This window comes from Dermacentor andersoni, chromosome 1 (genome assembly GCF_023375885.2).
Source record: "Dermacentor andersoni chromosome 1, qqDerAnde1_hic_scaffold, whole genome shotgun sequence".
NCBI lineage: Eukaryota > Metazoa > Arthropoda > Arachnida > Ixodida > Ixodidae > Dermacentor > Dermacentor andersoni.
In genome coordinates this window covers 247326401-247338412 of record NC_092814.1, presented here as the reverse complement: position 1 = coordinate 247338412, position 12012 = coordinate 247326401, and the positions used below count along the sequence as shown (strand labels likewise).

Below are 12012 nucleotides of genomic sequence, written 5' to 3'. Positions count from 1 at the left end.
CGTTAAGCTGACGTGCCAAGAGCGCCGCGCCGCAAATGAAATCGCTTTTTCTTTTTTTTTTCAGAGCAGCTCCAGCAGTGCCTTCAGCCGCGCGACGCGAGTCCCAATGCAACCGGCATGCTATCGAGGGCCTCGTCACGTGGCTGCTTTTCGTAACCATCAAAACAATCGTACCAGTTGTTGATGCGCCTCGTACTCGTAGCCAACATTTCGCGACAAAGCTCTCGACGCTCGCGACGCTCGATGAGGCGCCTTCGGCTGATGACACAATGGTCGGGCGTCGACGGAATTTCAGGCTTGCTCTCTCTGTATTTGCACACTCAGCGCTTCCGCGCTCGCGCAACGCTCGCTTACCCATCAGAAGAAACTTTGCTCGATCATCGAACTCGGCGACGGTGGCTGGCGGATGGGGGGAGCGGTTGGGTGGGGGGACGCGACGGCGCGCGCGGGACGCGTGGCGTCACGCCTGCCGGCGCCAATGAGCAGCTCGCATGGGAGTCGGTAGGGCCGGCGTCACGGCTGTCGTCACAGGTGGTAAACCAATGGCCGCGGCCGGCGCAAGTAGAGACCGCCGATCGCGGGTCCCGGACTGCAAAGGGATTCCAGCGCGCGGTCGGCTCGAGTCGCGCTGCGGGTGTGCCCCGGGCCCCCTTTTCTTTGCCCCCGGCGTGCGAGCTCGGCGGGACGGCGCGCCTCAGCCGCGGTGTCCTGCGTGCGCACTTCGTCGTCCTGCCACGAGGCGCACCGGTGAGTGATCACGCATCTTCACGCATTCGTACGAACAGGAATGCGCCGGATGTCAATCCGTACTAGTGTCTGTCTGCATGACAAACTGGCAAGAGTAAAGGACAAGTTATTCAAATTTTGTAGCTCGTTTGAAAGAGCCAATGAAAAGTACAGGAAGCAGTTGGCCATCAACTCGCACATTGTTGTTCGTTCGTTCTTGTAGACAGCGTGAATTGGAGGAAGCAAACCAAGACTAAGACAACAGTATTTCCAACCTTGGGCACAATTCGCATAAATGTTTTAGACACAAGTGTCTAGTGGGTGAGCAAATGCATGCGCGCGCGACCAGAGTTCGAGTTTATCGCTATGGATGAACTTTGTTACGTGCAGTAGTTCTCTTTTTTTTTTCTTCTTTCTTTTTTCTCGCGACCACGCTAACGCCATTAGAAATAGCAATATTTTTTTCGAAATGCCTAGTTAATATTCTGAGCATAAGTTGGTTGAAAACTTGAAGATGTGTAACCTTCTGCGGCAACGTTCTGACTGCGTAGACACGTGTGTTCTGTATGTGCTCGACTTCGTCGCCAAAAGTTCGGACGGCCACGTTATCCTACGGGCAATTATTCAGTGTTTCACAAGGAAGCAGCATCAACAGATGGCCCGAGTTAAAATCCAGGCAGGCATTAGACAAGGACATGCGGCGTTTCATCCTAACGGTGGATGTCGTGTTCCGCTTTCGCAGGATTTGTAGCGTAATTACTTTTCTCATCTCTGTGCATATATTGCTCTGTTTTTCTTTACATTTTCAGACACCACTTTCGTGATTTTTATAACGCAAATCTGAAAGCGAATGTGTGACTGTTCATCGAGAAATTCACGCATTCGGCTTCAGAACCATCTGATGCACTCGAAAAGTATCTATCTATCTATCTATCTATCTATCTATCTATCTATCTATCTATCTATCTATCTATCTATCTATCTATCTATCTATCTATCTATCTATCTATCTATCTATCTATCTATCTATCTAATCTTTACATGCTAGGACTATGCCACAGAGTTCCATACTAGCATTACTAGAGGCATATCTGGCGCCAGTTAATCGTTCAGTTATCATGGAACGCACACTTATTTGCCTGAGACAACACGTCGCAGATTCGCGTAATCTTCCGTGCGGTTCATTTGGGTTCTGGGCTAATCTCATAACGTTCACTTGGAACTGTTAACTCTGATACGCTTACACTTAATTTATTACGTTATTTTCGTCGCAAAAATAAATTATGGCAGACAGTTTCAGTCATGCGTATGTAGCATGACTGAAACTGCCTGCAGTTTAGCTGTTGTTCCATAAGTCTTTCTATTTATATTCTCAATAACTTTCCCTGCTTGTAATAATAATAATAATAATAATAATAATAATAATAATAATCTTTATGTACATTGCAGGACGAAGGCCTCTCCCTGCGATCTCTAAATGACACCAATAATTGGCATACAATAAGATAGCTTTGCGATGTAAAATAAGATACAGAAAACACATGTAAAAAGCCCACAAAGACGAAGATCAAGCAAATTCATGCGGAAAGGAATCAACATCAACAATCTGCTTCCCAAATCATTGACACGCTGGTTGAAGTGCCGATGAAGAAATCCGAATAGGTTGTATTTCCATCAATGGTATTCGGAAACTGTAGGCTGTACCATCTATGCAAACAACCACAAAAACTAAGCGAATGTTTGGGCGAAATGTTCACTCGGTGAAAACGTCCCGCTGTCGATTGCAGTGACCTCGGCTTCTCTACGCAGCTGTTCGCCTTCCGTGTCAAAGCGCGAGTCCTCAGTACGCCCACCGATGAGTCGACGCCGTGAACGGTTGTTTTCACTTAACCTCAACGCATTCCCTGCTGCGGAATCATTTGCGAGAGGCTCTGAAACTCCAGAGCGGTAGTCTTCGAAAGTATCTTAGAAAAAATAACTGGGAACTGGAAATACGGGGGAACACGAATGACAAGTTGAACTGACTTCTATGGGAATTTGATGTTGGCGAAACTTTTTTTTTTCTGATGGTGATAAAGTATGTTCTTTTTTTCCCCACAGAAAGCCAAATTTCTAATTTCACTGGCGTATTCCAAGAGAGTTGCGGGCAAACATGCACGCGAAACCTCGGACCGAATGGACGAAACGAACACATATACGTTTAATACTGAAAAAAAGAAGTAAATCGAGGCTTAAGAAGTGCAACAAGAACGACTCCTAGATCAACACCGCTTTTCTAAATAAGTGGCGATCTTTGTTCCTGTACTGCACCACAGTCGGATGTGCGTACGTGCCGTCTTCGACCTAATCCTCGTGAACTTACCAGATATCTCTTAATCTCAGAAGGTTACCCGGGCTCTAATTTTCTCTCTCCGTTTATTTCGAAAGTTAGCTGAGAATCCTCAGTGGTAGCTAAGTGGATATGGAGTTGCGCTGCTCAGCTCGAGGTCGCTGGTTCAATCCCCGCCGCGGCGGCGATTGAGGCGGAATGCAAAATCGGTCGTGTATGGTGCGTGAGGTGCACGTTAATGGAACCAAGGTGGTCCAGATTAATCCGGAGCCTCCCACTGACGGCGTGCCTCATAATCAGATGATATTCTTGTGATGTAAAAGACCAGAATTTACGTTCTGTTGTGTTACCTGAGAATATTGTTTCGTGACAGACGGCAGTTAATTAGTCGCAAGAAGAGCAACAAGGCTGCTCTATGGCGTGTACCAACCGTCCAGTAGGGAGGTGTGTGAGGGGTTTAGCTTGTGAGAAAGTAGTATTTTTGAGCAAAATGTTCGGTTGCATAAACCCAGTTTATATACCCGCGTTAACGTCATCTTGAGCAAGGTGGTGTTGTTGATTAAGTGCGACAATATGAGAAGTTTGGCTACTAACGAGCCCGCTATTCCAGAACGATAGCTAAAGCACACACATATTAAAAGAAAAAGAACTACGCGAGGAAACAGCATAAATATATAATAATAAAAATAAATAGTCAATGTGTGTCGTTGATTCGTGCTACGAACGAAGTCCTGTTTGATATTGCACTCCGGCCTTATGTGAGGGAAGGTCCTAAGGTTTGCTTAGATTTTCAGAAATAACTTGTATGCAAAATCTTTTTCTCTTCTTCGAACGCGCGAATTATAAGCACTTATCTCAATACTTCTCGCCAAAATATCGATATATATTTTGAGCCTGCCGACTTGTAGCAGCAGCATTATCGGGCACGCGGATTAAAGGGTTCTAGTATTGTTTTTTTTTTTCTTTTGTCCTCACCGTTTCCTGCCGCAAGCTAGTATTGGCGATGACCGGGCGTCGAACGCGGCAAGTATTTCTGGAGGGGCATCGTTCGGTCATTTACACAGGGCTGTGGCGCGTAATATCATTTGTGGCGTCATCTATGGCCCGTAATTAAAGGAGCCTAACTAGCGCTCTCCAGGCTCTGTCTAAGGAATCCTTTGTCGAGTGAAAATAAATTCCTTGCTCCGTATGAAACACTTGCGCGAAGCACGCGCGCTCTATATAGTATACGCCACTTAGGCTGAGGCAGCGTGCCCGCAAGTCGCACGATGAATGGAAAAGCAAGGCATGCGAGCTGGAGTGCTCTTATGACGACCTTTGAAATGCACGAACGACGCTGTTAAAATGGTGCTCGAAGCACGGTCGGAAATCTCCAGTTGCTCCTGGTCTTATAGCAAACTACGGGCTTTTATCTTTCGTTTTTACTCATGTAGTGCATCGTCTGACTTCTTTTTGATGGGAGTGCCCTTCAAGGTGAATAAGAACAATAACAAAAAAACTCGCCGGGGTGTGAGCTAAGGCGTTGCGCTGCTAATTCCCGAAGGCGCGGGTCGAATCTCCGCGGCCGGATTTAGATGGGGGCGCAGTGAAAACAAAAACAACAAAAAAAAAAACGCCCGTGTACCACTGGGTGCACGTTAAAGAACCCCGGGTGGGAAAAATTAATCAGTTAAACATCAGAATTTAATCTTGAGAAGACAAAAGTCGCAGTTTCGCCCGCAAGACGAAGCATCGATTGTGATAGCAAATACGAAGCTGTACGAGGTAAGGATAGCAGTTTTTCGGGCATATAAACGTGGAAACATTCGCTTACTAACTGAATTAGCAAACACACGGGGTCAGAGCGCACGAGCGAACATGAACACATCACAATGGATGAGCGCGGACACCCGCTGTCAAAACGCTGCTGCGAGCATGCGCGACAGCAGCAGCAGCGAGCGAAGTCACCTTCGTGCGGTCTATCGCTTCAACAGCAAGAGCGGCGAGCACACAGCGTGTACAAAGGTACGAGCCGTCTGCAGATCATTTTCAAGATACGGAGCGCGTGGCCGCCCGCGGCCGTATAGAATCACACACTTGTTGGCGGAGTCGGAGCCGCCCCCCCTCCCTTTCGCACTTGCGAGATTGAGCCGCGATCGGCAGTTCCTCTTGCGCCCGGTCCCACAATGCGCAGTTGCGGCCGGAGCACATCACCGCCGCCCCGTCTTTCCCTCCCATCTCCCCACAACATTCCCGCGACGGAAAACAGCGCGTTTTCTCGCCGCTTTCTTCGTTCGCGCGTGCCAGATTGAGCCGCGATGGTCGGCCCTCCTTGCGTGCTTTCACTCGCACATACAGCATACGACGCGCGGCGACCGTGTTATCGCCCTTGGACTTTATACGGCGACGGCAGAAATGCGATTGGAGTTTCGATGTAATTGATGTCCAATAAAAGGAGGGTGATATGTTCCCATGACGATGTCATTCGCAGATTCGTGAAGAGCGATGTCAGATTCGTGCAGCAAAGACAGAAAGACAGAGAGTAAGGAGAAAAGCACTGCTTTGATCGAAAAAAGAATATTCTTGTCTAGCTTCACGTCATGAATTATCACTGCTGTATCGTTATCCATCGGAGCAGCTGTACACTAATGGTCCAAGTATAACGCATCGCTAACGAACGACGCGGATTATGCTAAACAGAAATACCATCAAAAAAGTTTTCCTAGAGCGTGAGCACTTAAGGGGTAGCTGCGACAGGAAGGAAGGCAGCGTTGTTCCTCAACTAACCTCCCTAAGTTATGTTAACTTGTTAATTCCTGCGCTCAAGTTGCTTATGCAGACTTGGATGTGTTAAACATTGGGCACGCTGCAGCGTGTGCCGGCTTACACGCTCACGTCCCTCCCCCCCCCCCAAAAAAAAAAAAATATGGAGGAGGGCAGGCTGCAGCGATCGTGATGGGATACATTGCTGCGCGAATCAAAGAGAAGGAGCACACGATACCTCACGTCTTCCTTTTCCTGTGCTAAAGCCCGAATTTCCTTCTAGTTTGCTTTCCTTTCAAAAACACGCGTCTTCCTCTAACTGTTCTCGGTTTAAACACCGGCTTCTTGGCCAATCCCTCGTAGTGGTTACGCGTCATGGTATAGGAAGTTAGCAAGCAAGCAACCTAAGCCCAACTGCATTGCCCGGATGCGCAATATCTGTGAAGTAGGACATAAAAGAGCGTGCTTACTTTTCGCTGGGATTACATGCTAAATACACATCGGGCTTTCAGTATCCATTTTTGATGGCTTACCCGCATACTGCAGACTGAGCTTGAGCAATATCGAAAATGAAAATAATTTTGGAGGAGTAAACATTCGCAATTCTCGACTTTCCCGCATATTTTTCTTCTTTTCGTTTTCTTTATTAATTTGTTTCGATTGCTTGCTCAGCGATCATGCTCCGTGTCCGGGAGTATAATGGCGCTGAATAAACTTGATTTCTCAATCTGGTTATTGTGTGTACGTGCGTACGTGCGTGTGTATGTGTGCCTATGTGTGTGTGTTTGTATGTGTATGTGTGTGTGTGTGTGTTGACTGGCGGGCGTCAAAGAAAAGGCGATACATAATAAGCTATATTCTATTTAGCGCTAATTAAAATTTAATTACCATTTTAGATGGCCATTCACAGTTAGGAGTCAATTAAAGGAGTGATTAAAATGTGTCAAAAGTCTCCGTCTGCAGTCCTGCACCCGTACGCACGAAAACGTTCTTGTGCCAGATATGTTCAAAAGAGCCAGTTCCAGCCAATCATGGCGTTGTAGACTTTCTTAGTGGAAGCAAACGGCTAATGGTAAACTGCTCAATTCGGCCCCTGCAGCACAAGAAAATCTCTGAAAGAAAATGCCAGGAGTGACGCACAATGACATGCATTTCATCTATGCTGCTCAAGAATAAACGCCTGCTTTATTTAGTTATTTAGCTGCGTTTCGCACATTTGTGGTGTGCGTTTTCCTACACCTTGACATCGAGAGAGAGAGAGAGAGAGACATAATAAAGGGGAAAGGCAGCGAGGTTAACCAGAGGGGAAGATCCGGTTTGCTACCCTATGCTGGGTAGAGAAGGGAGGGGGAGGTAAAGTGACAGGAAAGAATAGATAGAGAAAAAAAAGGGAGCACAGGTACACAATCACAGTCGGTCAGTGTCACTGCACACAATCATCGCCCAGCACAGCAGCACTTGTAGCATTGTAAACATCAATTCAAGCTACAGCCGCTTGTCCAAGTCTGTTGTCCTTAAAAACTGCAACAGAGCCCTCGTCGTCGTCTGCTACGATGGCTTGTGATGGCAGCATCCTAACATGGTTTCCTTTGTTAATGGTCTTTGGTCCAAGCGCGCTATTGTGATAGTTGATGATCGTCTCTGTAAATTGTAGCGAGGACAGTCACAGAGAAGGTGTTGAAGCGTCTCCTCGCTACCACTGTCATCACACGAAGCGTTGTCAGCTCATCCAATTCGGAAAGCAAAAGACATCGTAAAGGTCACTCCTAGTCATATCCGACAAAGCAGGGTAGCTTCGCATCGGCAGAGTCCACCTGGGATGCAAAGGCGGAGAGAACAGTCTAGGTGGTGCAGCCGGTTCCTTTGAAAACTTAGTGTGTTCCACATAGAGAACATGATATCCCGGGTGACAATCGAAGTTTTCTGGCGGCTTCTGTCCTTGATAACGGTATCGACTCCACTTTGTCTTCTTGGAGAGCCGGCCGAGCAGCGTTATCGGCGTGCTCGTTACCTATGACGCCTTAGTGACTTGGAAGCCTCTGAAATGTGAGCTGGTTCCCTTTCTCAGCCAAGGTATGGATTAGTTCTCTAATATCGAATACCACTTGTTCGTGTGGTTTGCGCCGCAGGGCTGACAGTAAAGATTGCAGTGCTGCCTTCAAGTCACTGAATATGGACCGTCTTCGAGGTTGTTCATGGCTGACGAGACGAAGTGCAGCGCGAAGAACTGCAAGTTTCGCAGCCCGTTGAGTGACACGTCTTGAAACACCTTGACATCGACGCTCCAAAGCTTATCACCGGCTTCCTGGGCGTTGCTAGGGGCGGCACGCTTTGATAGCACCTTTCCCCGTCATGAGCATAGGCTAAACAACAAAACGCCGCAGCTTTGACCCGAACAGGGGTTCTCCTGTTTTGGGCGCGTTTTGATAGCGATGGAATACAATTCTTAAAAATGATTTAAAGATTATTTGTTTTAATTCCTGGGTCCATGGAGGAGGGAGCTCCGCTTAGCACTGTATCCTGAATAACGCCTTACTTTTGTGCATTCTGCGCGACATAGTATGTAGCCAGCACACTGACTCACTTTCAGGTTCATGAATAAAAGATCTTTCCGACATGCCTAAGTCTCGCTTTGGCGCCTTCGTTCGGGTCCTGACTAAAATGGTAGCCTTTTGAACCAGGGGAGTAGAATCCAGCTACACGACGCCACTTTTCGGCCGTCAAAACGGTGGACGTTGTGGTCGCCCGCCTGAGAGATAAAGGAGGCACCGTTTCGTTACTGTGTGCGGCCGAACATCGCCGTGTGCCAGCACATACCACGTTCAGGAATGTCTTCAGCTGCTTCCGTTTCGTCGGGTCTGCTCAGGCTAAGAATGCCCTTTACCTGTATAACCAAGAATTGATAGCCACTAACTTTTATAAACACCTAGATCGTTACAATTGGTGTCTAACATCTCCACGGAGAGCTCGGTGGGTATGGTGTTGCGCTGCTGAACACGAAGTCGTGGGCTCGATACCTGCCGCGGAGGCCGCATTCAGATGCAGGCGGAATGCAAAAACACTTGTGTACTGCGCTTTCGGTGAACGTTAAAGAACCTGTAGCTGGTTCAAAATTACCCCAAAGTTCTCCATTACAGTGCGCCTCGTAATACATTAATCCCTCAATTTTTTTGGTGCCTAATTCAGTGCGAGCAGGGCACATAATTTATACTCAAAGGTGTTTTTTTTTGTTTGTTTTTGCTAATGAGGCGGAGTTTTGTAAGAACGCCTATGGCCGCCCGAACGCAACCACAAGGGGAGATTGGCAGATACCATGTGGGGAGGCACCTTTCAAGGTCGCATTATCAGGCCCTTCTTTAATGATAATATTTAAACTAGGAAAAATACAGCATGTGCATTTTGAAGGCGTATTATAGTTTGCGTGTGAGCTACCTTTGAGCATCTTTGAGCAGAGCCACACTTTTCCGCTCAAGCTCGGTAGTTGATCGGTCAAAACTTTCCGGACCAGTGAACGGCAAAGCGGAGCCTTTCTCTGACTACCAAGGTTGCCGGATTTGTCGCTTCGAGATTTTTTCTTTGGCGTTATGTAACGAATTAAGTTTTTGCACCCTAATCCGCTAGCCTCGATGATATGAAGCAGGGGGCGAAGAAGTCTCTCGAGAATATTTCACCAGACATGCGATGTGTTCTGTAGACAGAGTGAAAAATCGCTTGTTCTTTGTATTGTACTGGATTTGGAAAATAATTTGAACACCTCTTGTGAACATATTAGTAAAACAAGCAATAAAGCCAGAGAAAGCATAGCGGTAATTAATTGGCATGTGTAATTTAAATGTAGAAATAGTAAGGATGGGCTTCAGGCTTCATTGTCTGCTTTCTTCATGGGATTGTAACTAACAGACAATTGAACCCCCCGGATCCCCTTGTTCCGCTCGCTTGTGAACACGATGTGTTATGGCCCCCATTCTCGTTACTTCTGCCTTGAAGTTTTAAGAATCGAACAAACAAATGGTATACGCCAAATAGTCCGAAAGAAACGCTCCGCACGTAAGATATCACGGCAAGAAGGTGGTACGTTACCGGTAAAGCAGGTATCCTGTATATTGTACGCGAATGGGATGGATATTCTCTTGCGCAGCAATTCAGCTTAAATTGGTAAAGGAGATATTCTTTTTCGGAATAAAAAAGAAGCCTCTTAATCAAAAGCTTATGTTATTATGTCGACCTGCTGAAAGCAAAATTGAACTCCAAATTCGACCACGCAAACGGTGATTGTCAGGCACGCTGGATATAAAGCTATAAGGAAGGTCGCGATTACTGTTTCACGTGGTACTGCAGGCAAACAGCGAAAACATAACGGAATCGTACTCTCATAATTAGGAACGCAGCGGCTGATTGATCAGGTTGGTGATTCTTGATCGTAAGTGTAAAGCGCGAAGGTTAAAGGTGGACAAGAGAAATGACACGCATGGAGTTTCTTTCAATGATTACCAGAAGGAACTCTGGCGCTAGTGTCTACAGGAGCTACAATGGGGACGGTTCAGCCAGCATCGGAATTATGGGACGTGCATGGATTCGCCTAAACTTCGTCCTTGTGGCTTGAAACGGCTCCGCGACTTCGTAAATTCGTAATTTTAAACAAGGTGCTGTGTAATGAACTATTGAATATGCATTATTAAAATTGTTCGACGGCGGGATTCTGACACAGGACCTCTAGTGCAGAGGCCCGATATTGAAACCATCACGCCACTGACGCATGCATCGACAAGCGGCACATAACGCCCTTAGTAATGTCTTGTGCACATGTCCAGCGTGTAGAGGCGCTTGGCGCGTTTCAATTTGGCCACCTCGACGGGTTGAATGGGAGGGGAAAATTTTCGTTTGTAAAGTAGAACTAAAAGTTTTGTGAGCTGATAAATGTTCGTTCGTCGTGATTTGATACCTGATACGAACCGATATAACCTAAGCACATGCGAACTGTGAATAAGGGACCTGTTGCCTAAAACGTAGCATTAATTTGATGCGAACGTAAGTATCCGTTCAGTCAATTTGTTTGGGATTGGTAGGTTGTCAAAGGGTACATCGCCGTAGAACTGCTAAGCGCGGCCATTGACTCAGGGCTCTAGAGCCTGTGTGATCTTTGCCTTCCCATTTTGACAGCCGAGCGTCAATCTGACGATATATATAATATCCCCGGAAACTTAGCAATGTTTCTATACTGTACACTGCTGATTCCTCCTGCAGCATTCCTCCTCTTTTTCTAAAATTTCCCACCCCCTCCTTCTTCAGCCAGTAAAGTGTAGTCAAGCGTGGACAGACTATGGTTAACCTCCATCTTTTTCTTTCCCTTATACTTATCTCTTCCACTATCTCTCATAGATGAATACAACAGGAGATGAACATGCCTGCGTTGCATCCCGTATGCACCGGCGCCTTGCGTATGGCGAAGGCACTGTCGTTACGACAGTGTCACGTCACGCTGTAGCCCCGTTGTTGCGTCATTCGAAAGCGAAACTTGATACACCAGACCGCTAATGCACGTTGGCTTCGATTTACGCAAAACGTATATCCGACGTGTTTACGACACAGCGCACTCGCGTGTCTTCGACCCACGAGTTGGCCGCTGTGCAGCCTCGGCTAAGGTGCGTTCTTTAACGATTGCGATCTAAACAGCAGCCGTAGCGAATGTATTGAGGCCGTGGTTACACCTTGAGCATTCCGCGACTTGAAAAATACGCAACGACGTTCGAAAATGCGCCGGAAATTCTCTTTTATGCGGTTGACCATCTGCGCTGTGCAAGGGCTCAGTGGCGTGGCTTTACTGGGTTAACACGCAGCCGAAAAAAATAAAAATAAATAAATAAATAAATAAATAAATAAATAAATAAATAAATAAATAAATTAAGCAAAGTATAAAGAGAAAAGAACTGCTTTAACGTTCAAGCCAGCGTTACATTAACTTTTGCATTGCTAGCGCAGCATACATTACAGTGCACACGCCTCCTGCGATACTTCTTTAGAAGTAATTGCATCCCCACATCATCTACGTCGGTGTCTTTTCGAAGAAGGCGAAGTTTCTTATACTGAAGTGGTTTTCATAGCCGCGCTGACATGTAATGGCAGCCTTTTTCTACTGCTGTGCGGTATCAGCGGCGAAGCATCTATTCATCAAGTTTTCAAACCATCTCGCCTTAAAAATTGTTTAATATACAGCA

The 12012-nt window shown here is 46.6% G+C and overlaps 1 protein-coding gene across 2 annotated transcripts in view; it reads left to right on the top strand.

Annotated features, from left to right (window-relative positions):
* Positions 1-405: 405 nt before the first annotated feature.
* Positions 406-12012, top strand: part of LOC126547914 (tachykinin-like peptides receptor 99D) — a 915613-nt gene continuing 904006 nt past the window's right edge. For both annotated transcript variants that reach the window (XM_072284127.1, XM_055063611.2), the window contains exon 1: positions 406-747. The gene's annotated coding sequence lies outside the window, so the exon portion shown is untranslated. The remainder of the gene's footprint in view (positions 748-12012) is intronic.